Genomic DNA, 26,887 nt, shown 5'->3' on the forward strand with positions numbered 1-26,887 from the left:
AAACCTTTTCCAGTCTTCATGTGTCTCTTCAATGGGACAGATCAATCATGCCTTGCTTCTTCTTGGCAGAGCCTTATTCATAAAAATTCCATTCAACGTCCTGTAACTAACAGGAAATCCAGATCTGCGCATCCTAAAATGTTCAGGGGAGTAGAGTCTGCTCTATCACACAATAAGTTGTATAATTTCGGGGGAAATTTTCCTCCTTTACATATTTAACTTTCTTGTCTATGCAAAGATAAATCACAAGTTAACTTTCAAAATGACATTAGCTGCTTCACTTAAAGCCCTAACCCAGAGCAATGAGTCAATTAAATACCATGGCTATGATGCAGTGGGCAGGCAAATGGCACAGTCACGCTACACGGAGAAACTGGGAGGCCATGCTGCCCTAAAAAGCAAACCAGTGTCACACAGAACAGCAGGAACGGATTTCACAAATGTTATTTTATTTTGAGCAAAAGTTGGCAGAGTAGTGACAACAGAAAGGAGTCTGTTTGTCCAGAATGAACTCATTTATATGAAGGTCCAGGCCAGGCAAAACTAACTGAGAGTGGCAGGATCAAAACACTGGTCATCTTTGTTGGGGGACAGGATGGTGTTTGGAGGGATTAAATGCTTTCTGGGGAACCAGTAATTTTGTCTATACTTAAGGGAATATACTTATGGGAATGAAATGAGTGTGTAAAATTTAATCAGGGATACATTTAATATCCATACATATATATGTATAAATAGATGCCTGTATACTCACATACATATATGAAAAACCTCAATAAAATATTTTTAAGGTTTCATGAAAAGGAGGAAGATCTTGCTGATAAGGCAAAGAAAGAAGAAAAACAAAATTTCCCTTGATGGAAAAGGTCAAAAGTGTCTGATTTCTATCACTAGAAAAATATGCTTTGTTTGGTCAGGGTTCAGGGTCGGGAGTGCGAAAGGGGAAAGGGAAGAGAGGGAGGTGACATCACCAGCTTCCCCTATGGTCCCAGTCATCTGTGTCACCCACAGTACACTCAGGCAATACAGCTTTCCTGACCCAATACCTAGTGGCCCAGAGGGACACAGGCAAGCTTTCCTGGTTGTTTATTCTACCCAAACAGCTGGACCACATTAAAAGGGCAGCAACTTAAAGATGTCCTCTCTAATCAAATAATACAATGTCTTCAAATTAATCAGGGCAATGAAGCAGGGGTTTGGCCAGTCGAGCAAGGTAGGTGCTGTATGTATAGAGACACTCATGCTACTGTTCTCCCAATCTACAGGCTTCTGCCTCTGTATAACATAACATTTCCAAAATCACCTTTGAAATTTACTTTCAAGCTTACCCTTTTAAACCAAATCCAATATATTCACTAAGTTCAAGGGTTTTGTTGTTGTTATTTTTGTGTATTTATGTCCTAATTCAACACAAAGGGAATGAAAGGAGATATGTCTTCCATGTGAAAAAAGAAATGTTAGGTGAATCTATTCAATAAAAGAATCTGACACATAGAGTTGGGGGGGGGGCCACTGAGGAGAAAGAGAAGTCAGATTTTTGATAAAACAGCACCGTAGACTTTGGGTTAGAAACTCTGGCTGTATAGAACTCACATCCTAAGCACCTCTTAAAGTCAAAGGCAAATAAATCTCACTGTGCAGGCCTGATGTTTCAAAAACCACAGCCCTAGCCATGGCAGGTTATAGGCACAAAAGGGCCTTCAGAAGGCGTAAGGCAGCTGGCATGAAAGGAGTTACATAAGCTACTGGGTTGGTCTTTCCCAGTCTCCTGGAAAAGTACTTTTCCCCCCAGAAAGTTCCACTACACAAAAGGAAAGTAGGTTGTTTCTGTTCCAGTGTTGGGCTATGGCTTTCACTCAAATATGTATTAAATATCGGTTCACGGGAGATACAAAGTCAGTAAAACCTGGTTGCAAGCATCGTGGGAAGCCACAGGGTATTTGGAGCACAGAGACACAGGGATGCAAACCCAGGCAGGGATGCAAGAGTCATGGAGAGGCCTCTGAGGTGCTTTGCAGGTAAAAGTCACTGACAGGGCAGGAAGAAGAGTGTGGCATACAAAGAATGAAAAGCCAGAGGAATTGGTTTCTTGAGAGCCAAGTCAGCAGCCCCATTTCGTTGACTTGACTGCGTAGCAGCTAGACCTCTTGATGTGGCCCACTGAGTAGAAAGAGAAAGGACCTGTGGTCCTTCCTTTTATAGAGGTACTGACTTCCTTAACGCCATGTACACAGAGTGCAAGAAGGCTACAGGGCTAGCTGAGCAGAGCTGTCTTAGCTAGGTTTGACAAGAGGGTCCATGTATGCCATTCTATTCCTTTCTTTCCTGCTTGCCACTAGAGAGGTGAAAACCTAAGCTGGACTCCACTGTCCTGTCTTCCACCCTAGCCCTACCATCCAACTCCTTGCCAGGGGGATGTGGGGCCATTTCCTTACTTTTAAAAGACTATGATTTTTAATTAGCACACAAAATCATCAGTTTCACTGTGACACTTAAAGATAAATGTTTCGTTGTACTTTCTTTATATCTACTCCATCTTCTTTTTCCCCATCTCACTTCGTCTCCTCCTCAGCAAGCCCTTCCTACTTTCATGTCGGATGGATGGATGGATGGATGGATGGATGGATGGATGGATTTATTTAAACATGGATTCTACATATAGAGAAAACATGATTTTGCTGAACATAATAACCTCCAGAGCCACCACCCATTTCCTGCAGATGTATTGCATCCTTACTGGAATGTTCACCACATTTTCTTTATCCAGTCATCTTTTGCTAAGCCTTTACGCTGGTTCCATATCTTAGTCTTTGTAACTAGTACATCAAAATACATGTACCCAAATATCTCGGTCATGTACTGGCTTAGATCCCTTTAGGTATGCACCCAGGAGTGGAACAGCTGAATCACTGGGTAGTCCTATTTTTAGCTCTTGTAGGAACTTCTAGACTGATTTCCACAGTGATTGCATGAGAGATTACATTCCCACCAGTAGTAAATAAGGGTTCCTTTCCCCCACATCCCCACCAACGTTTGTCATTTGTTTTCTTGACAGATAATCTGACCAGGGCAAGGTGTTATCTTAATATAGTTTAAATCTATTTTTCCCTTATGGCTAAGAATGTTGAACTTTTTAATGCACTGTTAACTGCTTATATTTCCTCCTTTATGTTTCTTCATTCACCTATTTATCAACTTTTTTCAGGTATTTAAATTTTTAGTTTGTTATAAATTCTAGTTATTAATCCTTGTCGCATGTACAGTTGGCAAAGATTTTCTCGCAATCTATATATGCTTGTCTCTTGACCCTACTGCTTCTTCTACTGTGCCAAAGGGTTTCATTCCATGCAATCCCATTGCCAATTTTTATAAATATCTCCTGAGCTAGTAGAATTATTTCCAGAAAATTCTTGTCTCTACTTATAACTCCAAGTGTCCCCCTCTGTTTAGAGTTTCTGATGTTAGGTCAAAGCTGTCAATCGATAAATTCAGAGATTTAGATGAAGATGAAGGTTCATTTCCCTACATGTAGATCTGCAGTTTTCCCAGCACCGGTGTTGACATTTGCACATGGTGAACTGGCTCTTGGTGGAGAGATTCCTTACTTAAAGACTCCAACACTGACCTTATGCCCAACAAAATAGGAACAATTAAACTGGGGCTCACTTTAATGGCACCAAACATTTGCCCTGAGGATGAAAACTGTTTCCTTAATTTCCCTTATAACCTCTGTTTCATGTGCTTACCCATTATTTTTATCCTAGCAAACACAGCCCACCACTAAACTGCTTTTTGAAAACTCAAAAACTATCTGCCAAGAAGAATGACTGTCAAGATTGTCTTCTTCTCAATAGCACCTACTCCAGTGGCACAGCACAATGCTGCCTCAGATAATGGCTTATAATCAGTCTCAAGAAGAAACTGCAAGCCAAGCGGTGGTGGCGCACACCTTTAATTCCGGCATTTGGGAGGCAGATGTAGGCAGAACTCTGTGAGTCTGAAGCCAGCTTGGTCTACAAGAGCTAGTTCCAGAACAGGCTCTAAAGCTACAGAGAAACCCTGCCTCGAAAAATAAAAAAGTAAAAAAAGAAGATACCACAAATGATTCTAAAATTCAAAAGATGAGCTTAGAAGAACAGGTCTCCTCAATGTCATATGCATTTTGGGTACCACTTGTAATTCCTTTTGGGGGGTTGATTTGTACATGAAAGGGTGCTGCCATGCTTTCAAGACACTCCATCCCCCAAAGAATCATAGTGTAGAATCTTGGTCCCTAGGGTAAAAGTTGTGGTGAGGTCATGGGGCTTATAATAGTTAATCTTCACTGTCAAGTGGATTCAGAATCACCATGGAAACACACCCCTGGATGTGCCTATGAGGGTGTTTCCCGAAAGGTTTCACAGTAGAAGGAAAAGACCTACCCTAAGTGTGGGTGGTACCGTCCCACAGGCTAAGATTCCAGGCTGAATAAACCAGAGAAAGCGAGCTAAGTGCCAGCATCCGCCCTGATGCCTTATGCTCCTGATGCCATGCCGTCCTCACCATGATGGTTGCACACTTAGACCAGGAGCCAAACTCAACCCTTCCTTCTTTATGCTGCTTTTGTCAGAGCAATGAGAAACGTAACTCATTGAGGGCTCCACTCTCACTCCACTTAGCAAATGGATGAGTGCGTCTCTTGGAAGTGAATCAAGTCTGGGAGGCTCGATTAGTTCACACTAGAGAAGGCCGTTATGGAAACAGCGAGGCTGGTCCCTTTCTAGTCTCCTCCTTTCTTGCCCCTTCGGCACAGGACATTAAGCCCTTACAGACACTGGAATCATGAGCCAAATATAGCTCTTACCTTATGAGTTATCCAGTCTCAAGCACTCGACATAGCAATACAGAACAGCCTACAAGATGTGCTAAACATCAGCTTGGGCTTTCCACAGTAGCTGTCAGCTTCACTCTGCTCCTATTTATAACCATTAAAAGTGACTTCAGGATTTGGTCAAAGGTCCTCTAAGGGACAAAATCACTTCCTATGAGAATTATAAAATTATGCTTTCTTCTTTACCTTTTCCATAAACCTGCCCTGAAGTTCTCAAAGGCAGTAAGTGACTGATGAATACAAGAGAGGGGGCAAGAGGTATTTTAGACCCCTCTGAAGAATGCCTCAGAAGCATCATGAAACCCATCTTAATGGATGTAATTCACTCTCTAAAACTGGCTCCCCTGTCAAAAATCGTATAGGGATGTGATAGTCACTGGGGGAGCATTCAAACAACACAATGCCCAGGCCTATCGATTGCAAGGTGGGTCATGGAGAATGTTTCCCACCCATCTTTCCATGATGGCTTCATCGTTCCATGATAGTTTTTGCTGGGATCAACTTCTCTGGGATTCCACATCACATGTGCTATGGCATGGTAAATGGCACCCAGGTAGATGGAATGGACCTAGGAATCTTTATGTCTCCTAAGGTCTCCAGTTGACTCTGACACAAGAGGCCCCAGCACACTGAGAAACATATAATGTGCAGGTTAGCTGAATTTTGAAAACAGCACTTCTCAGCTGTGACATGCAGGGGGCTTGCCCGGGATCTTGTTAAAATGTGGTATCTGATACAGGCCCAGGGGAGCCAGGCATCTGTATTCCAAACAAGGTGCTGGTCCAAGACTCACAATGAAGAGTGAGGCTGGAGCAGACTCAAGTCACTAAGTCACTGCCAGTAATCATGGTGGATTTGCCAGTCCAAGGACATCTTAAAGAGCGTGATGGTACAAACGAGCAGATCCTTCGAACGCTTCTGTTACCTGCTGTATAAGGAACTTCTACCATGGGCACCAGGCCTTCATTTGGCCCATCTATTCCTCTGTTCCATTTTTAAAAATGTGCCCCCTCCCAGGAATCCACCACTCTGCTCATTTCAATGTCATTACAGCTCTCAAGTATGTGCCATGTGTCACCCTCCTGGGTCTTTACCAGGTTGTCCTCCTCTCTCCTCTTTGCAGCAACTATATTCCAGAATACCTTTCCACATCAATACCGCTTCACCTCAAGGACTATCTTCATCGATAGTAGTCTAAGCCCACCTCAAAGCCAGTTCTCTAGGGGAGACTTTCCTGTCCTCCACCTAACCCTGCAGAGCTCATCACTCCATCCTCCAGGACCTCACAGAACTTTTTCCGCTCTAGAACTGTTTTGTAATTTGCATATATGAATGTAGTTTAGCTATCAAGAACATATCTGACATTTTTTATAAAAACATCTTTGACTCTGATCTTCCTCTTGTTGTTTTAAGTTTTACCATACCTTTGGTGACAGGAAGAGTTGCTCTTTGCTCAGGTGCTAAGATATTAGCAGTCTCCGATCCCACAGCAATCAAAGCTCCCAGCATTATCTCTACTACCTGCTTCAGTTGCTCTTTTCTCCCTTATATTTCTCTCCATTGTCCCCATCCCATTCCCAGGTTCTCTCCCCTTATTCCACTTGGATGGTAGAACACACCGGACCACAAGAGCAAGGACGGCTGGAGGATAAAGATGGTTTCTCCCTTCTGGTCCCAAGGCTAGGAAATTCAGGCTGACCTCCTCATTTGTGGACACACTGTCCTAAATTTTTATTTGGAAAGAGTTGAAAACTTCAAGAAAGCTTACAAGGAAAACAGCATTCTCAACCCAGCATCAACTCTTCAATATTTTACATGTGTGCGAGCACATGTTTGTGTATTGGGCTACACTGGTAGAGCATTTGCTTGGCATGTATGAGGCCCTAGCTTTGATCTATAGCATATCAAAATATATGCATATATAGAGATATGCAAATGTATACATAAAATGATTTCCAGAACTTCACAGTGAGGTGTATCCATCTTGTCCTTATTACAACATGCATTTAGTGTGAAATATATGTATTCCTGAACAGTTATTAGTTCCACCAAATTTAATGTTAATGGTATATGTTTATGTTATCTATGGTTTATATTCCCATTTCATCATTTGACTCAATGCTGTTTTCCCCAGTACTTTCTTTGGCCTCCAGTTCAAGATGCAACTGAGGATCAATATAATGCCTGTGGATACAATCTTTCCATTGCTAGTTTTCATCTTTTATGGCCATGACTTTAAAAGAAAAAAATAGAATGTTTCTCATATGGGTTTGTCTGATGTTTCCTTGTGCTGAGATTCCAGCTGGAATACTACATAAAGGATGTTGGGTCCTTTGCAGGGCCACCCATCTGAAGACTCACAGAGCCCATCTGCTCTCACTGGCACCTCCATAGGCATCTTGGCGATCAGCCTGGCATTGCTAGAGGGCCCTCCCCTGCATTCCCATTTCTGAGGAAAGGCATCTGTTCTTCAGTAGCAAGCATCCCTCCTGAGCCTTTCACCCATAGGCGCTCCACTCTGGAGCTTCCTTTACAGCTATGAAGACTCCCATACCAGTTCCTTCATATGCAAGCCCGTATCTGGAGAAATCAGGAGCTCTTCGCTTAGTCAAACTGCTGCCACCACAGGGCAGAAATGCTTCTTTATTCCACTTGTTGAGACTGATAGACAGCCCTGTCAAACCCTAGACATTCTCTTCTCACAGTCGGATCCCTCGATTGCTCTGGGTCCATATCCCAGCATTAAACTCAGAAGCTCAAGGCCACCTCAGTTAAGTAACAAGTTGGAGGCCAACAGGACGACATGAGACTTGGTCTCAAAACAAATTAAGAAAATCATAAAGCCCCATGTTTCCCCAAATGAAGGAAACATATCAGCAGTTCTCTGAGGAAACCACCTGTGGCTTTTCTACGCCAATGACTCTACTGGCATAGATACACTCAAGGGTGCATGAGTCCCAGGTTCTAGTGCTTCAGTGAAGACTCTGCCTTCCATTCTGCCTAGTCAACCTCTTCCCCACCCCCATAACTCTATAAGCCCCAAAGCACACACTCTGGGTCCATTTTGTTCCAAAGGGCCTCGACAGTACATACACCTGCAATGATGTGCCCCCCACCTGGAACATATATTCAGACACAATCAAAAACTCATTTCCAGAGCAGACTTCATCTTATTTCCCTCCCCCACACCTCACTTTTCACTTTCTTCTCTTTTCTTAGCTTACAAAAAGGAGGTATTTTATTATCTTACTTGACATGTCTCTGATGTTCTATTTGCACATATTATGACCAGAAAGCTTAAATATCTTATACATAGACATTTTTACTGATTTCATTCAAATCTAACAAAATGCATAATATAGTTTAGCAGTTTTTAAACAATTCAGAGTTTATACCACCATCACTACTATCTTTTATAAAGCATTTGTAGTATTCCCCCGGGCAGGTGGAGGTGGGAATTCTGTGCCCATTCGTGGTTACTCCCCATTCTCCCATCTCTCTGGCCCTGCCAACTATACTTCCTAAGTTTATGGATTCTGCGCATGTCACATAAAGAGACTTAACTTATGTGTAGTCTTTTGTGACAAGGTCCTTCCACACTGTACCATACGTCAGTACTTCTTTCCTTTTTATGCATGAATAATGTTATTGTGTAGTTATATTGTGTATTGCTTCTCCATTTATCAAGCAATAGACTTCTGTGTCGTCTCCATAATTTAATTCCTATCCATAAAGCTATTGTGAATATCCATTCATTAGGTTATATATCTAGGGTGGAACCGCTAGGTCATATGGTTTGGCTGTGTCTGACCTTTCGAGAACTGCCTATTTGTTTTACAAAGTCATTGCACAATCTTAAACAATCTAGCCAGTGTCATATGATTACAATTTCTCCAAACTCTTGCCAACATTTCTTCCTCTTTTGCAGTAATAGGTTGTTTTGTTTTATAAAGTGTGTATGTAGCCAAGGATGGACTCTATATCCCTAAGATCAGAAACTGCAGGCAAGTCCCAACAATGTACAGTTCTCTACTGAGGACAGAACCCAGAGCCTTGTGCACACCACACAAACATTCTGACATTGAACTAGATCCCCAGCCTATGACAACAACATTTTATATATATATAGCCACCCTTGCTTACCTCTCATTATGAGTTAGATCTGCATGCATTTTCTTAATGAGTAATGATTCAGAAGACCTTTCCAAATTCCTATTACTTGTCTAATTTCTTTGGAAAATTGTCTTTTTAAAGTTGTTTTGCTTCTATTTTTACTCTTGAGTTGTATTATTCTTTATGTATCCTAAATACTAGTCCCCAATTAAAGACTTATTTATATTTTCTCCCTTTCTTAGTTGTGTTTTGGATTTTTTAGGATGCTCAGTTTTTCTAAGCTTGTTTTTCCTTTCTTTGTTGTTTGTTTTGTCATTACCTATCCAAAGCCATAAAGTTTTAAAGCTGTATTTTCAACTAGGAGTCTCATAGTTTTACGTTTTCAACATTTGGTCCGTTTTGAGTTAACTTTAGAAACAGTTAGGTGTTTGCTATAGCAACACAATTCATAACTATATTCTAAATATTTATCCCTACTCCCACAGATAAGTCTAGCTCTCAACCCTCATCAAGTAAATTTCTCTTTGAAACAGCGGCCACTAAAGAAAGCCACAACCAACAAAAATACAGAGTTGTGGAGCCCAGTCCTAACTGATACATCTACAACACGGCTCCTGCACCTAAGGCTCGGGGATCACTGCAGAGGAGGGGCCGAGGGAACAGAAAACTTTCTGTGAGACTGTGTCTCCTGAGAATGTCAGAGAAGTTATAACCATGAAGCTGACCACCATAGCCACCTAAAAGAGACCTGAATAAGGAATAGGCCAACAGACATGCTATGCAGAGGGGGTCCAGGTGGCTCTAAGTCTAGACAAAGACCTACAGGCAGGAGAAGTAGTCTTCTATATTCCTTCACACATGGAAATCAATTGTATTTACAGTATTTGTAGAAAAAAATGTCCCAGATGTAACTGTTTGGGGCATCTCTGATAAAAATCAGTTGGCCATAGATTATAAGTTTCTTCCCCTTAACTTTTAAAACACATGATTAGAATCTATCAAACCCAACTACCACCTATAAAAAGAAAAAGTAATTTCTCAATTATCAACTAAAAAATAATTCTAAGTGTGAGGCATGTACCTTACTAGAAGTGTGTACATGGCATGTATAAGCTATGTTTAGTTCTGGGCACCAGAGGGGGGAAAAAGCTAGAAACTGACCAGGAAAGTATAAAAATAGATTTAGGGAGATTTGAAAATATTAAATATATATATATATATATATATATATATATAATTTCTCTGAAATTAGACAAACATAGCATATAACAATAACAAATGAAAAATGCTGTTCAGTATGAAGTGATGTGCCTGGATATAAAAATCTAGCTTTTCAGAGACCAGAAGAGGAAGATGGGTCCGCAGACTGAGTCTTGTTGATACACAGATTGTGTCATGGGGCATTCCATAGCCACTTTTCTCTAAGGACTTTGAAGGCCATGAATACAATGCCGTATTTGGTGAAATACCTCTGACCAAGATGCCTTCCAGGAGTAAATGCAACTGCTAACGACAAATTCATTTTGCTGAAAACCACAAAATCACAATGTGGTTTCATATGGTACACCACACAGCCAAGAAATTAAGTGGTGCTCATGTTTCTACCTCTCCATTCCTGAGCTGTGAGGGCCAGTGGCGTTCCATTGGGCTTGCTTGGGGGAAGCACAGCCTCAGAAATGAGCTCTTATGACACAGCCATGACATTCTTTCCAAGGCCTGCATCTTCCATCACTGACTTCATGGTCTCAGTGCACCACATTTCACATTAGCCTCTCCGCCCTGCAGTTCTTCAACAGCCCACAGGCTATCATCTTATGGGGCAGGTTCATTCACATATAATTAACAAAGGCCAGGAAAATGTTTTAATTGTGAAACTAAAACGAAAACTAATTTCAAGTGTTCTTTCAAACAGCACAAAATAGGAAGGTCCAAAGCAATGGAGGTCTTTCTGAGCTCCAGCCTGGGGACTTTCAATGAGCCTGTCCACATTTTTCCCTAAAAGGTATCTGTGATGGTTGTAAGACTTTTTCCAAAATTCATGTGGAAATGTAATTCCCAATGTGGTGATACTAAGAGGCAGAACTTTTAAAGAGTTATTAGGTTCTGAGGAAATAAATTTATGGCATTGCTTCATGAGCATGTTCCAAATAAAAGCAATGACTGAGCCCCACAATTTTCTCTTTTCTCACAGGCCCTTCTGTTGCGTTGTGACACAGTACAGTGGCTCTTACCAAAAACTGGTGCCAACCTCTTGGACTTCCAGAAGGGAGAGATAAAAATCTTATAAACTAGTGGTAAGCCATCAGCAGACAACATCCCAAGACAGTGTGCTTGACAGTGTTCCATTCCCGCAATACCTGAGACAGTCCGGCAATCGAGAACAAAGTTTATTTGATGAGAAATCCTTCCATCTCATAGTCACCTCCTGGCTGGGATTGGGGAGCTGGGGACAGAGATGAGGAAGGGAAGGCAGGAAAAGGAAAGGGAGACACACTGAGGTCCTACAATCCCCTTCAAGCACTTATCCTCAGTGACTGAACGATGACAAATTAAGTCCTATATCTCAAAAGTTTGCACCACCTCTGGATATCACCAAGTTGACAAATGAAGTTTTTGACACATGGGTCTTCCTGGAATGTTACAGATTCACAGCACAGCCAGGCCTGATCATAAACAGTACAACAGTTTCCAGCACCTAAGTTTGTGCTCCCTGAGCTCTACATCCCTTGATGCCTAGAATGTCCTCCTAGACTTTGGGTCCCCCCCCCCGCCCTTTATTTGGTTTTATGAGACAGGGTTCAGGGTTCTCTATGTAACAATCCTGGCTGTCCTGGAACTCACTCTGTAGACCAGACTGGCCTTGAACTCTGAGATCCATCTGCCTGTGCCTCCCAAGTACTGGGATTAAAGGCCTTTGCCACCACCATCTGGCTGACTTTGTGTCTTAAATGTCTCCCACAGGCAGTAGTGTTGAGGCTTTGTCTACAGGATAGTGCTATTAGATGATGATCAAACCATAGAGAGGTGGGATCTAGTGGGAGGTCTTTAGATCATTTGGAGCAGACAGTAATAGGGTCTTCAGCTCCTTTCTCTTTGCAGACTCATGAGATAGACCAGACTGATGATCTACCAGTCCCCACCACTGTCGCCTGCCCTGCCATAGACCCTAAGGCCAACTGATTGTGAACTTCTCTCCTTGTAAGTTGGTTGTCTGTGGTGTTTTGTTATAATACTGGAAAACTGCCTACCACGGGGCCCCATCTGGCCTGTCTCCTTCCCAACAACTGAAATGACTCCTTGGTGATGACAGGTAGAAATTCTCTCTCCAGCTTGGGAACATTCATCTTCCATGTCTACAGTTCTTCTTATAACTGGGCCTGGTCCCATCCTCCTACACATGAGCGATGTGCTGACTGCCTATCATTCCTTCAAGCTTCTCCAAACACTTCCCTCACTGCTGCGCACACACAAGCTAATATTGTTTCACTTAAGGAAACGTGATTTTAAGTAAAATTTGACTGCTATTAGGCTTCATTCTAAATCCTACCCACGAGCTTCTATCTGGCCTCTTCAATGTTTTCAACAGACTCACATTAATTGCCACTATTTGAAAACTGGGCTATTTCACACTAAAACCCAGCTCTACAGCTTTTCACTAACAAGCAAAGAAATCAAACAAACCAGTGTTTGGCAAGACTCTATGGCAGCGGCAGCTGGATGCAAAAGGGACTCTTTAGACAGGTCAGAGACTCGCTTTCTCATTTGCTCTGTCCTTGTTGAGTGTATTTACTCACTTACTGCGCTTTCTACCATCCTAACTCAAGCTTGTTGAATACGCATTAGCCACAAAGCCCCAGTGACACATCAGCATGCCGAGATAATCAGATTCTGAACGCCAGCATACTCCTGCTCACCCAGAGAAACAATAAAGATCAACGTGCTGTAATGTGAATTACGGCTACCATCCACTGGGTCCAAGGAGTGCCTTGTGCCATGTGCTATATAACCTGCATTGAAGAGTTGCAGGCTTTAATGGTGATTATGGTACAGATGGGCAGGATGTGCAGTCACCAAGGAATATTCCTGATCACAGGAAGCTTCCTGGAAGTTTATGAGAGGCCTACAGAAGTGTACCCTAGCAAATATGCAGCCAACCCCAACCAGACATTTTATATCTCGATATGATAGCAACCTGGTTCGGGAAACTGAGAGCCCCCCTATGACCAGTTGCTCATTCCTTTGGAACATAAATAAACCCTGAGTTTCAACATAGGTCCCTATAAACAGGGAACTGACAAAACTTAACTATTGCTTTGCAGGGATAACAGGCTACTACTTAATTCTGCTAATAATAATCAAAGATGACAAACACTATTAGGAACTAATACTTTAAAAGCAGAAAAAGAATGACTCATAGCAAGGCAATGTCTGTTTGTATATGGGCTTGGCTTTCAACTATTTGTCAGAAACTCCACAACACTTCCTTGGGAATTCTCTCTCTTGTTCTTGGCTCACAATGCAGTTTTAACTGCAAACACTTTCATGAGATGTAGATACCAATTACATCCAGCTTACCATCTTTCTGAGACAGACAACTTTGGAGAACAGTGTTGGTCTCAAATTTGGGCGTATCTTAATTTTGTGAATGCTGTTTGGCTTGATGGCAAAAGCCTCAAAAATCAGCAGGTCTGTCATTGGCTTGGGAGGAGGTGTTTGGCACTTGGGTAAATACACACACACACACACACACACAGAGAGAGAGAGAGAGAGAGAGAGAGAGAGAGAGAGAGAGAGAGAGAGAGAGAGAGAGAGAGAGAGAGAACAGTTCTTTGTATAGAAAAGCAGTCATACCTGGACTTTGCAGGTCCATAAAAGTCTCCACCCCTGCATCCTCCCAAAGCCCTCTCAAAGGTCGCTGGAATCTACACGGTACCGTCAGCATACTTTGCAGATCTCACCTGCCCTATCTTGATGTCGTCTGACACCCCCATCACTCTCCTGAGAGGGGCCCAGCACTCTGGCAGTCCCCCTTCAACCCTCTACTCTACTAGATGGTCCCTTTTTAGGCTGCTTTGCCGTCTTCTCTTTTTTTAATCCCCTTAAAACCTTAAAAATATTCTTGGATCTGGAGAGATGGCTCACTAGTTAGGAGATAGTGGTGGTTGGTCTTGCAGAGGATCCCCGTTTCAATTTGCAGCACCCACATGGGGCCCACAACCATCTGGAATTCCAGTCTAGGGGATCTGATGTACTTTCCTAGCTTCCCCGGCACCAAGAACACATGTAGTACACAGACATACACGTAAGCAAAACACCCATGTATGTAAAAAAAATTTTAGAGAGAGATTGCAGGGGAGATTGTGGTTCTCTTAAAAACATCCCCAAGGGCTAGAGAGATGACTCAGTGGGAAAAGTGCCTACTAAGTAAGCATGAGGACCTGAATTGGGATTCCCAGCACCCAAATAAAAAATACCAAAGCAAGAGCTGCTGCCCGCCCCAAACTCTTGGGTCTGTGGGGCCCATAATCAAGAAGGAGCTGCCTGAATTAGCAGTGTAGCAGGGCAGGAAATCTAACCTTGGCTCACAGCAGAACTCTAGCCAAGCGCCTATGCCATGCCAAGTGCAGGCAAACACACCAACCAGGAGCCCACCCAGTAGTGTCTATGGCAACAGGTGGTTGGGCAGTACAATGATCTCCTTGTGATGAGAAATCATGGCCCAGTCCAGAATCACAGCTACCTGAGTGAGACAGGGAGATCATATCCAGGCCTGGGGTTACCCATCCAAGGCTCCAAGGTGAAAACATGGGTCCATCCAGTACCTTGCAGCACCAGCCAAATGGGCACTATTAGAGTGAGCAAAAGTATGGTATGGTGACTTATGGGAGTGAGGGAGAGGGAAAGGGGGTGGGGGTTTCAGGTCCTGTGACAGATGCATATTTGAACAGATGTTAGAGGAAAGAAGAGGTCTGAGATGGTCAGGGAGCTGACCCTTTAAGCAAGCCCTGCACTTTGTCTGGGCACCACAGCAGAGATGTCCCTGTTGACGAAAGCACAGGTGAGCCAACCCTGAGGATGTGCATGTGGGAGACCTAGCCCCACCCCTCATCTGCCACATGCCACATAAGGGAAATGCCCTCCCTTATGCCCATCAACACCAAGGGCAGGTGGGTGAGCTGGCCCTGTGGTCATAAGAATGGGAGAGCTATCCCTGATCCCCACCAGCTGCAACACTCAGAAGAGCAGTCCCTGCCCTTGCCAGGGCAGCACAAACGAACCAGTCCTGTTAGCAGAGATGTGAGTGAGCCAGTCCTGAAACAGTAACCATGGGAGAGTTGTCCCCATTCTCCACCTGGCGGACCAACCCTACAGCTGCTCAGGCCAGGCCCAGACCCAGGCTTGTGACTTGGTCTGCCCCATCTATAATCTACTGGAGCATGTTAAGGGACCTGACCTGCGGACACAAAGCTGCAGGATCTAAACAACACAGGGTAGTAGGAGGAAGACTTCTAGTGGGGGCCCAACATTGATTGTATAGTGGAGACCAGGGAATTCATACCAAACCAATGACTCCTTGCAATAAACACTTGCATGTAGAGAGTTATGGAAAAGGGAGTATATGGCGTGACTTGTTGGGTTGCACACTAACTTCCATGATGAGATTTTTTTCCCTATTTTTATTTTTTTCATTTATTTTCTTCCTTTTTTCTCTTGAATTTTGTTTGGGGGTGGGTGCAGGGGTGGAGAGTAGGTGCGAAGGGACAGGGAATGAATGAAATCAAGATACATGATGTGAAAGACACATCAAATAAATAAAAAACAAACAAAACTGAAGAATGGCAGTAAGTATCTATTACCCTCGCGCCGTAAGACAGACAGAGGATCCCAGAGGCTTGCCTGCCAGCCAGTCTAACCAATTGGTGAGATCCAAGTTTGTCAGGAGATGCTATCTCAAAAAGTAATGTGGAGAGTGGCAGAGAAAGACACCAGATGTCAACCATGGACACATGTGCACACACTAACACACAGAGATATATTGATTATTCTATTCCTCATATGGCAATTGTTCAAAATTGATGGACATTATTATGAGAGTCTCATTAATGGATTCTCTTAACTACCATTGTACCTAGACTGATTATCTATAGCTAGACTCACTTTTTAGATGGGTAAACTGATGCTTAGGAAGATATACACCATGGAAATGGTAAGACTAGGAGGATTTTAGTCCAGACTTATTTCATACCTATTACGGATACCCTCAACCTCTTGGCACACCTTTCTCCCACTCCCTGCATGGCACCATCTCAGTTTCCCCTTAAAGCCTGGTAGCAGACAGTCTACGCTTATTCAGAGTCCATTCTCCTTCTTTTCCTTGCTACCAACCACTTTATTGCTGAGATAATGGGGCTAAGGGCCAGTGAGAGGCCTCAGTAGGTACAGGCACACAATAGGGATAGAAAAGCAGGAATGTCAAGCAGCCCAGCTCTTGTCAACCATACACCAGACATGGATTTCTTTTACCTAAAAAAAATATCGACTTCTATATTGGGTTATGGTCCCTTGAAGGGGACCCTGGAAGAGAGACTCACATCTAACTGACTTACTAAGAAAGTGCTCCTCGGGTAAACCTGGTAGGAGGTGACCGAAGCAAGTAGGGTAATGATTAAAAGTGATCAGGGTGGGTTTCAAGCAAGGGTCTGGAGGAAAATCACTTCAGCATGCTCCATAACAACTCCGAATACTGCTTATATCCCCTGAAGCTGGGCTGCCCCACTGGACTTTCAGACTTCTGCACCAGCACTCCCAGTGAGGGCATGAGAGGGGAACACCCCCAGCCCTCTAGGCTTGCTGAATCTCAAGAAGAGGTGGTGGTTCTTTGCTGGTGGGTCTGGCCTCCATAGCTAAAGAACCAAAGAAACAAGAAGATGTGCATGGGAATACAGGCCAAGCACCCACAACACCCACTGTAACATCTGTGCTGTGACTTACATTCCTGGCCGTATCTGAGCCAAAGGCAGTTGCTCTGCAGCTCCATCCTCCATCCTACACCCCAGACTAGGCCTTCGGTTCCTGGTAAATAACCCCATAGCAGTTCAGACCTCAGCTGATTCCTTCTGGGATCTGGATGGCTGCCATATATGTCTCTTGGACTTGTCTGCATTAACCAAGGTCAAATCATTTCCTGTCCCTGCCTCATTCAGTACCTAGTCATTCTGACAAGCATCTGACTTAACTCTTGCTACTCTTCACTTTTCTGGGAGTCAGGAAGGGCTGTTTATATTACCCTTTGCTTTCCTCCTCAAATCTTCCAAAGCTGGTGAACAAGCCCCAGAAATACTGCTTCCTACTTAAGGCCACCCCTACCTTCTGTTGCTTCACTGGGAGCTTTGAACCCCACTTATTGTCTCTCACCTGAACTCTCCCAGGAGTCTCCCTGGCTCCAATCTTTCCGGTGACTGCCAAAGTTCACTTTCTGAAGCACCTGCTGATTGACTCCATCCATCTCTACCCAGAAATCCTCAAAGGTCGTTACTGTTAAGCAGTAGATCCTGAACCCCATAAAATCATCCCTCAAGGTAAAAGTCTCAACCCCCTTTCCTGTTTTCACTTCTAGCCTCATCTTTCATGTCTTTACTATGTGCCTTATGTTCTCTTTTACACTAGATTCACCTTATATGTTGTATAAATTTATTAAGCATTTCTCATGTCTTATAATAGAATTATACTAGAACACAGCTACCCCCGTGGTTTATAGTATTCTCTATTCCTAATGGGCAATAAAGGCTCCATCTGACTCATTTTTTTCCAAGTAGCATCTGAGCTTTACAGATAATTAATCAATGGATGTCTCAGAGTCAAATTCAAAATTATTAGAAAAATAAGTCTGTCACCGATCCCATTGTTGTGCTTATTCTGTTCTGTTTTGTTTTCTACTGCTGAGGATGGAACCCAAGGATATCCATGCCGTGAAGGTGCTCTACCACTCAGCTACATAAACCCCAGCCTATGTTCATGCCTCTGCGATCCCATGTGTTTAATATAATGGAAATACTATTAGACAAATGATAAGTGCAAATCTGCTCTAGACGCTTACTCTCTTGGGTCAAATATTCTGTTTCTGAAAAAGCAGAGTCAAGTTTTAGGGCCCAAAGTTACTATGTCTAAGCTTTGTGTTTTCAAATGAAACAGCTACTCAGAGGAAGGAAATAAGTGTACGTTCATAAGCCATATAAGTACCCGCCACATGTATATCCCATGGTGTTAGTAGGCAGGCCCAGCAAGGTTCAAGACAACAGTCAGAAGAGCTGAAATCAACCCAATGTTTTATGAGTCTAAGAAGTAAGGAGAGGACCTCTTGACATAGGCATGTTCTCTTTCGGCGAACAGCACATCCTCAGTTATCAGACTATGGAACCATGTCCAGTGATCATGTCAAGAAGCTAACTGTTCATTGTATGCCCAGGAAAGACCAGTGTCTGGGACTTCTAGTGCCACCACTCCCATTTCCTCAGGGAACTAGCCTTCTGTAACTCAGAGCCTATGCACTTGAGTGCAGCTACTGCATTTCTCTACTCTAAAGGAATTCTATGAGCTAGCACTAGGCAGAGACAGAACTCTGCCCTGACCTCAGTTATAGTTTTTGACTCTACAGTTAGCGGACTGAACCCAGAGAGGGGCTAAGCAGAATCTCTCTCCTTCTGGACAAGCTGTAAAAAGGAAGGTTCACATCTAGAGCTACTAACAAGGATTTAGATATCATCAAGGTAGGAATGGACACAGAATTGCTTCATCCATAGGAAAGCAAATGAAAAGTGGAGAAGGGGCAGAGTTTAATCCCTAAGGATGGGGTACCATCCCTGGAGTTTCTCTGCCCTGGCCTGTTACATAAGCCAGTGGAAGTAGAAGCTTCTCATTTGTTTCCCAGCTGCCCAGACCTGAATAATCACACAAAACTATATTAAGTACAACAACTCAGACATATTTCTAGATAGCTCTTATATCTTAAATTAACCCATTTCTATTATTTTGTATTTTATCACGAGGCTCCTGGTTTGTTACCTCTTGCTTCTTGGGCAGCTACATGGCATTTCCTTGACTCCGCCAACTTTCTCTCTATATCTCTTGCAGCCTGGCTATATTCTGCCCTGCCATAGTCCAAAGCAGTTTTATTCATTAACCAATAAGATCAACATATATACAGAAGGATATCACATATCATCTTCCCTTTTCTGTCTAAATAAAAGTAAGGTTTTAACTTTAACATAGTAAAATTACATATATAAAACAGTTATTAAGCAAGAATTACAGTTATAATATTTCTTTGTGAGTATAAAGTTTTATATATAATTTATCTTTTATCATAAGGAAAACTATAACTATCTGTCTTCAACTACACTAAAGACCCCAGAAGGATATAATATTACCTAAGTAAACAGGAAGTACATTATAAGCAACTTCCAAAACGTTAGAATTGACAGAGACATCTCACTGCAGACAGTCACTGAAAGTTCTTCTGTAACACTGGGGCATCCAATTTCAGCCTACAGGCCCATAGTATCTGGCAAACTTTTCTATGAGTCAGGAAATTTGAAGATCTGTTTTGCCTTGTAATGGCAAAGTTCATTAGTTGCTTTCTTCTGTGTCCTTCAGAATGTCTGGCAGTCTCTTCTATAAAGCAAGAATCCTGAAGAAGCATTCCATCTTCTAGAAAGTTCTGCAGTCACTTTTCTATGGGCCCTGCATATCCACTTCATACAGCATACCATCAAGCAGTCCAGGCAAGAGCAGTTTCTTGCCCAAATGGCTAGCCTTGTCACACTGAAGGCAAATTCCATAATGAGTTTTTTCAATGCCCATCAACCTCTCTGAAGTAATTGGTGTTGCCAGATGCAGACATGTCTCACTGTCAAGAAAAGTCTAAGATCTTGAAACATTTTAAATGCCATATTCCGTAGGTCTTTGAAGTGTTGAAGTTTATCTATCTAGACCTGAAACATTTTAAATGCTATATTCTGTAGGTCTTTGAAGCATTGAAGATTATCTAACTAAAATGTATTTCTTTATATCCAGAAAACCTAAAGTAATTAAAAGTTTGATTATTATAGCTAACTATCTATTTATCTGCATTTCTTATCTATAGATTACAGAGCTGCATAATACCTTAAACAAAAGTATAAATATATATACAACAAAATTGACCTTAACTTTGTATCAATAGATCAAGATCCATAACAATGAAAAGTATTCATTTCTATATCATATCCCTTTATAAATGAAAACAAACATGTATAAACAATCATTTTGTGAATTTGTAAATTGTTTTCTCCAAACTGCTTCCTGCTGTCTGGTGAAGTATTTTTAGGGTTCACGAAGACCTTTCAGGGGATCTTGTTCCATCAAAACACATTTGCCTGAAAGAAATCTACAGGTTCTCATCTTCTGTGGAAACAAAAGCAGAACCTCTTTTCCAATGTAACATATACTTAGACTGAAATTGTGAAGTGAAAATACCTTTAAAATATATATGTTGGCTTAGGTTAGCAGCCCCCAGAATCAAATGTCTCCCTGCAGTCAAACATTCAAAGAAAACACAATAATACGCATAATCCAGACTCTCTGTGTATTTTCCATCTTTGTGTGGCTTTTATTTTTTAAAAAATGAATGAATTTGTCTGAATCTGTCTTTATTGTATATCTGTAATCATGAATCTGACTAGAAGCACCTTTTTAAAAAAAAAATTAAAGCTAAACAGGATAGTACTAACTCCATGGCCCTGCCTGTTGGCTCTACCCCATCCAACATGGCAGAAGTATAACCTTTATGAGCCATGCTCATAGACGGAGCAGGTCTATGTCACCATTAAACAATTTACAGCACTCTGCTCATAAACCCCACTCAAGTGCACCATAGCCAGACCTCACGAAAGAGGCAGAGCCATTCCTTTATGCTGCTAGTATGAATCATTAAACCATTTTTTAAAGGAGCTTTGCCTCTGCTTGTGGTCTGCAAACAGAGCCTATCCAAAAAATAATGTGACTGTCAAGAAGCTGTGGTTGGCTCCCATTTTTGTGGCTATAAAAGCCCTCTTTTTCCCCCTTAAGTTTTTTAGAGGTTTCCATTTTGTAACTAAAGATTGTTCTTTCATTTCCTGGATGCCCAGACCTAAATAACCACACAGAAACTATATTAATTATAACACTGTTTGGCCAACAATTCAGGTGTATTTCTAGATAGCTCTTATATCTTAAATTTACCCATTTCTATTATTTTGTATTTTCCCATGGGGCTTGTGGTTTGTTACCTCTTGCTTTGTGGGCAGCTCCATGGCATCTGCCTCCTTTGGCAGCTACAGAGCATCTCCTTGACTCTACCTACTCTCTCTCTCTCTCTCTCTCTCTCTCTCTCTATATATATATATATATATATATATATATATATCAGCTTGGCTATATTCTGTCCTACCATAGGCCAAAGCAGCTTTATTCATTAACCAATAACAGCAACACCTATACAGAAGGACATCACAAATCAAACCAGCATATGAAAGCTGGAGTTTTTGATGTTTGTACCTTCAAAGACTATGATTAATAAAAAGGCCACGAGGAAAAAGCAACAGGAACTATTCTCCAGGAAATAAATGACCATGCATTTTATAGATAATGAGCAAATTTTGGCACAATGTTTGATGTGCATTGAATACCACCAGTACTCAAAGACAGGTGTGAGACAGACATCATATGGTTTTACGCTTATAGCATCACGAAAGGCAGAGGACTGAGTATCCTACCTAGACTGCTCAGAGGCTGGTCAAACCACCTCCCAGCCTTCCCAGGTATGGCCAGCAGGCTGTGGTGGTGCGTCTTTTAAAAAGATAAGATTGACATGATCTTCTGTACTTGCCCAAATTTTATTACACATAGACATTCTCTTTCAAAAGCCCAGGAATCCTTCAGAACCTCAGCTCTGAATTAACCACCTGAAAAGGCTGTATCAAGGGTACAGGATCAGAAGCAGGAAGCCCAAGGCTCAAAGCAGACACAGTAAAAGGAGTTCTAAAGCCTAGCTGCAAAAGCTTTCCAATTTGCATCCTTGAAATGTCTGATTACATAAGATGGTTATGTCAGCTCTGACTGTTCAACTGACACTGCTCCAGATGAAGGCTGAAAAAAATTTTTTCTACTAAGTCCAAGTAAGCCATCACGTTAAATTCATCCCCTCTATATCCAAGCCAGAACAACCTGTGACAAACATGGTCTGGTGACAAGTGCAAATGCTGCGTATGATGGTGAAAGAAAAATGGCCAGGTGAAATGGAAAAGTCAGCAAAGACCTAGTAATCTAGAAACAGACACTCTGCTTTAGAAAGATAATGACATTGTCTTGTCTTGTCCTTCCTTCCTTCCTCCTCTTTATTTCTTCCCTAGGTAGAAAAGAAAAAATGCCATCTTGAATCAAAATACATGACCAGGTCCAGTGTGACAAATGACTACGAGCAAAGTATTCTTCCTCCCTTGTCCAGCCAGGGAAGCCAGAGAGCCAGCAAAGCCATTCTATAGTCAATCTTTCATGTTACTTCCAGCTGTTGGTTTGAAGGGCTGGGATGGAACCCAGGGCCTCGGGCATGCTAGGCAAGCCCTCTACCATTGAGCTAAAGCTACCCTGAGCCTGCTACTCCTGTTCATGAATAATATGAATTCTGGCTGGGCAATAATGGTACACATCTCTAATCCCAGCACTCGGGAGGCAAAGGCCAGGCGATCTCTGTGAGTTCAAGGTCATCCTGATCTACAAAGTGAGTTCCAGGATAGCCAGGGCTGTTACACAGAGAATCCCTGTCTTGAAAACACAAAAACAAACAAACAAAAAGAAATAAAGAAAAGAAATAATGCAAATTCTGAATTATCTTTGAATCAGATACAGTTCCGGATACTAAAAACACAGTGGCGAACAAGATGGGCATGGTCTCCATATAGTCTCACATACAGCTTAAATTCCAAAGGGAGGGAAGGACAATCAGAAATTAATCAACACAAAATACAGAACTCCAAGTAGAGTGGAGTTTTAAAACACCATGAAGCCGCTAAAGGGGTAAAGTTGACAGAACAGGAAGGTCAGGAGGTCTCTGAGAGTTGATGTATTGGCAGAGAGACACAAAACAGGTGACGGAAGAGAATTCCAAGCAGAAAAGTATAATGAATGCAATGACCTGTGCGTGGAAAGACACTAGCTCTTTGCAAGTACTCATAAGGTAGACAATGTGAGTAGAGTCTAGCAGGCCACAAGTGCCATAGAGAGGCCCACAGTGGGAGGGAGGCAGGGACCAGATGCTGCAAAGCTGTTTATTAATCCTGACTACATACCCAGAGATTCTCATTCTTTCAAGTATCAGGCACTGGTTTTGTTAATATTTATGTACTTTTAATTCCTCCAGATGATATTAACATGCAGCCATCTCCAGCAGTGGATAAAGAGGCCTGCTGGATTTTGTTGAACATGAGGTGGGAGGTCATTATTGTGTTGGCAAAGCATAGGCTGGGTGGATCTACAGTGACCACTGCAGCTCTGTCCAGGCAGCTGAGCTAAAAGCTAAAAGACCCAGGGTGGGGCTGCCATAATTACTCAAGAGCACGAGTGGGATCTGTTTCAGCGTACACTGTCTGAACAGACTCGTAGGGAGCTGACAACTGCTTTCCTAAGGGTTTAGGAGCAATGCTACTTACTTCACAGATTGCCTAAAACACCAACATTGAAAACCAGTGCTCTTCCAACTACTCTTCCAACGACCGTCCACAGTTGAAACTGAGTCACAACATGAATTACATATATTTCAACTAATATCACACACACACACTCCAGTGAAATATCACAGTGCACTATAGAAACTAAAGGTTAAGTACTGTTTTCTGGCTTTTGTTGAATATGTCTCCTAGATTGCAGCATGATGTATGCTTCTTACTCTAAAGGTCAAAGAGTTGTGGGAAACCCTGCTCTAAGAGAGATGATGATGGCTCACAACAGCAATAGGCTGTGGAGTAGATGCAAAGATACAAGCAGATCAGCTGTACCATCAAGGGTGAGAAAACAGGCCTCAGATGGCTAAAATGCAAGGGATGATGGATAAAGAGGAGCCAGACAGTACAGGGATCAGAGCAAAGGTCAGCTAGAAAAGGGCAGAGGGAACAGGCGAGAACACAGGAGACAACCAATTTGAGACATGGTATCACTGTGAGATGCCTCTGATGTCTGTTCCTGAGGAGCTGTCACTCAGAAAGATGGATATACAGGTTTAGCACCGGAGAGAACAAATGGTAGTAGAAAAAACCAATGTGCTATAGTCATCTGCATATTCAACCTCTAGGGCTAGGCAAGAGCAGCTAGAGCATGTTGTGTGAATGGGGAAGAGAGGGAAGCAAGAATGAAGCCTGGGGTCATTAGAGGCCAGAAAGAGGTAGGCGGGGAGAGCAAGGGAATAGTGGTGGAAAGGTCTAGAAAGTGGCATCTGCTGAGTCTGTGGATGAAAGGCCTTCCTTCATCAGACAGAGGTGGAAAAGCCACTGTTGGGTTGAGGAAGTGACTCAGTAAAAGAGTCTTTCTTTGCCTACAATGTACAAGGCCCTAGGTATCATATTAAGCAGCACAAAAAGGAAGAAAAGAAAAAAATATCACTCTAACCTTAAAATACACAAATACACATACTCTCAGTAGAAGACCACACAGACATACACACACACACACACACACACACACACACACACACACGCCATGATTCACTTCCCAGGGCATCCTAACAATGATGGCTATCTCTAGTGTCCATGTTATGGTTTAAATCTGAAATGTCCCCCTTGGGCTCATGTGCTCAATGTTTGCTTGCCAGCTAGTACTGTTACTTTGGGAGGCTGTAGAAACTTTGAGAGGATATTTTTTGCCACCAGAAGTAGATTATTAGGGATAGACCCTGGAGATTATACTTGTCTCTAGCTCTTTTGAGCTCCCTTCTCCCTGGACCACGCTTTTGACCTTCGATCGCATACTCCTAGAGTCATGAGCTAAGCTACACCACTCTGCCTTCCCCACCACAACACACTGAAACCGTCTAAAACCATGAGCTAAGGTAATCTCTCTGTCTTTGAGTTGTTCTCTGTTGGGCATTTTAGTTGCAGTGATGAAGCAAATTGAAACTTGAGCCTTTGAGGCTGTCTCTTAACGTTGCAGGAAGATATGGTATGTGTATCTACTTCATGTCTAACAGAAAATAATATTCCTTTATCCTTAAATAACTCACGATTTGAGGATCAAGGGTGGAGAAGCTGAAGGAGACAGCCAAGCATCAAGTATCCACCTGAATAAAGTTATCTTTAAGGTAGGGGTGTTGTACACGCACACATGCACGCATGCATGCAGAGATATGCATGCAGGTTCACATATCAAAGTCAGAAGACAACCTCAGATGTTGGTCCTCACCTTCCACCCTATGTTAGGATCAATTTTCTGTTGTTTTATCATTTTTAATTCCTAGCTGGCACACAGACTTCTGGGAATTTCCCTGCCTCCATCTTCATGCATGATACCAGACCTTGCTTTATTTGGGTTCTGTTTTGAGGATTCAAACTCAAGTCACAACACTTGCATGGCAAAGCCCTTTACCCACTGAACTATCTCCCAAACCTTCCGTTTTGTGATTTTTGTCTGCCAACTGCATGCTAGGGAGGAGGGGAGCTATATAACTTTAACCACAGCAGTCTTGGCAGCTAAGATCTGCGTAAGGATAACCTCCCTACACAGCTTCTATTTTGGACTCCAGTAGGCTACTTAACAAAACCTCAGATGAAAGGTGTGAAAAAAACCTCTGCACTTAGAAGCTGTCTTCAAGAAGACTCCGGGCAGTGTGATTTACAGCCTTCCCTGACAACCATTAGCTGCTAAGCTACCAATTAGGGCTGCCTGTCTTTTTAGCAAGTCCTACCCAAATGGCAGCAACTTCTCCTTCAATCCCTGTACATTTTCCTCCCCGTTCGCACTTCACTCTAGTGGCAGCAAAGCTTCCAGATGGCTGCTGAAGTCACAAATTCCAGCCACCACAAGAGACAGCTCCACAAATTAATTTAAAGGGGTAAAATAAAATAAAAAATAGCCAGGATGCAGGCAGGGCCAGTGTGCTCAGGCCCACAGACTCAGGGTGAGAAATGAGAACGCAGAGCAGCAAACCCTCCCACCACCCGGCGACATCCTCGACGGTAGAAATGTACACACTTCTGCTCCAAAGCAAGTCAGACAGAAAAGAGGAAGTTCCTCGGTGTGCATTTTGATGACATCGCCAAACATTTTACATATAACTTCCAAAGCAAAGCTAGCTGATCATCTTCATCTCCACAGATAGGACTTTTAAAATGATTTCCAAGCCCAACTCACAACTGCAGACACAAGCACAAGGAAACGATATCTTAATCTCCAAGGCAATTCCTAGCAACCAGCACCTGGGAGACTCTGAGAAATCTGACAGCTCCAACCAGCAGATGAACAAGGGTCAGAAAAAACACAGTAAAGTAACAAAACAGACGGAAGCTTAAGCAAAAGAGACAGTGGCAGGCCGGGACAATGGTTCACTCAGTAAGTAACTGTTGCATAAATATGAAGAGAGGACCTAAATTTGATCCACAGAACCCATGTGAAAAGGTCATACGGTTAACATGCGCTTAGAATGAAGAAAAAGGCAGATTCCTAGAACTGGATGGTCAGCCAATCTAGGAACCCAACTGGTAAGATCCAGGCTAAGTAAGAGATCCTATTTTGAAAAGAAAAATTTAAGCAACCATGGATGCCTCCTAGGGACTGACACCAGAGCATTCTACACATGTTGTATGCACAGACATACACACACACACAGCACACACACAGCACACA

At 42.5% G+C, this 26,887-nt stretch overlaps 1 protein-coding gene across 8 annotated transcripts in view; it reads right to left on the reverse strand.

Moving 5' to 3' along the window:
* Positions 1-26,887, reverse strand: part of Itpr1 (inositol 1,4,5-trisphosphate receptor type 1) — a 338,451-nt gene that overhangs the window by 226,489 nt on the left and 85,075 nt on the right. The window lies entirely within an intron of this gene.

This window comes from Arvicola amphibius, chromosome 2 (assembly GCF_903992535.2).
Source record: "Arvicola amphibius chromosome 2, mArvAmp1.2, whole genome shotgun sequence".
Classification (NCBI taxonomy): domain Eukaryota; kingdom Metazoa; phylum Chordata; class Mammalia; order Rodentia; family Cricetidae; genus Arvicola; species Arvicola amphibius.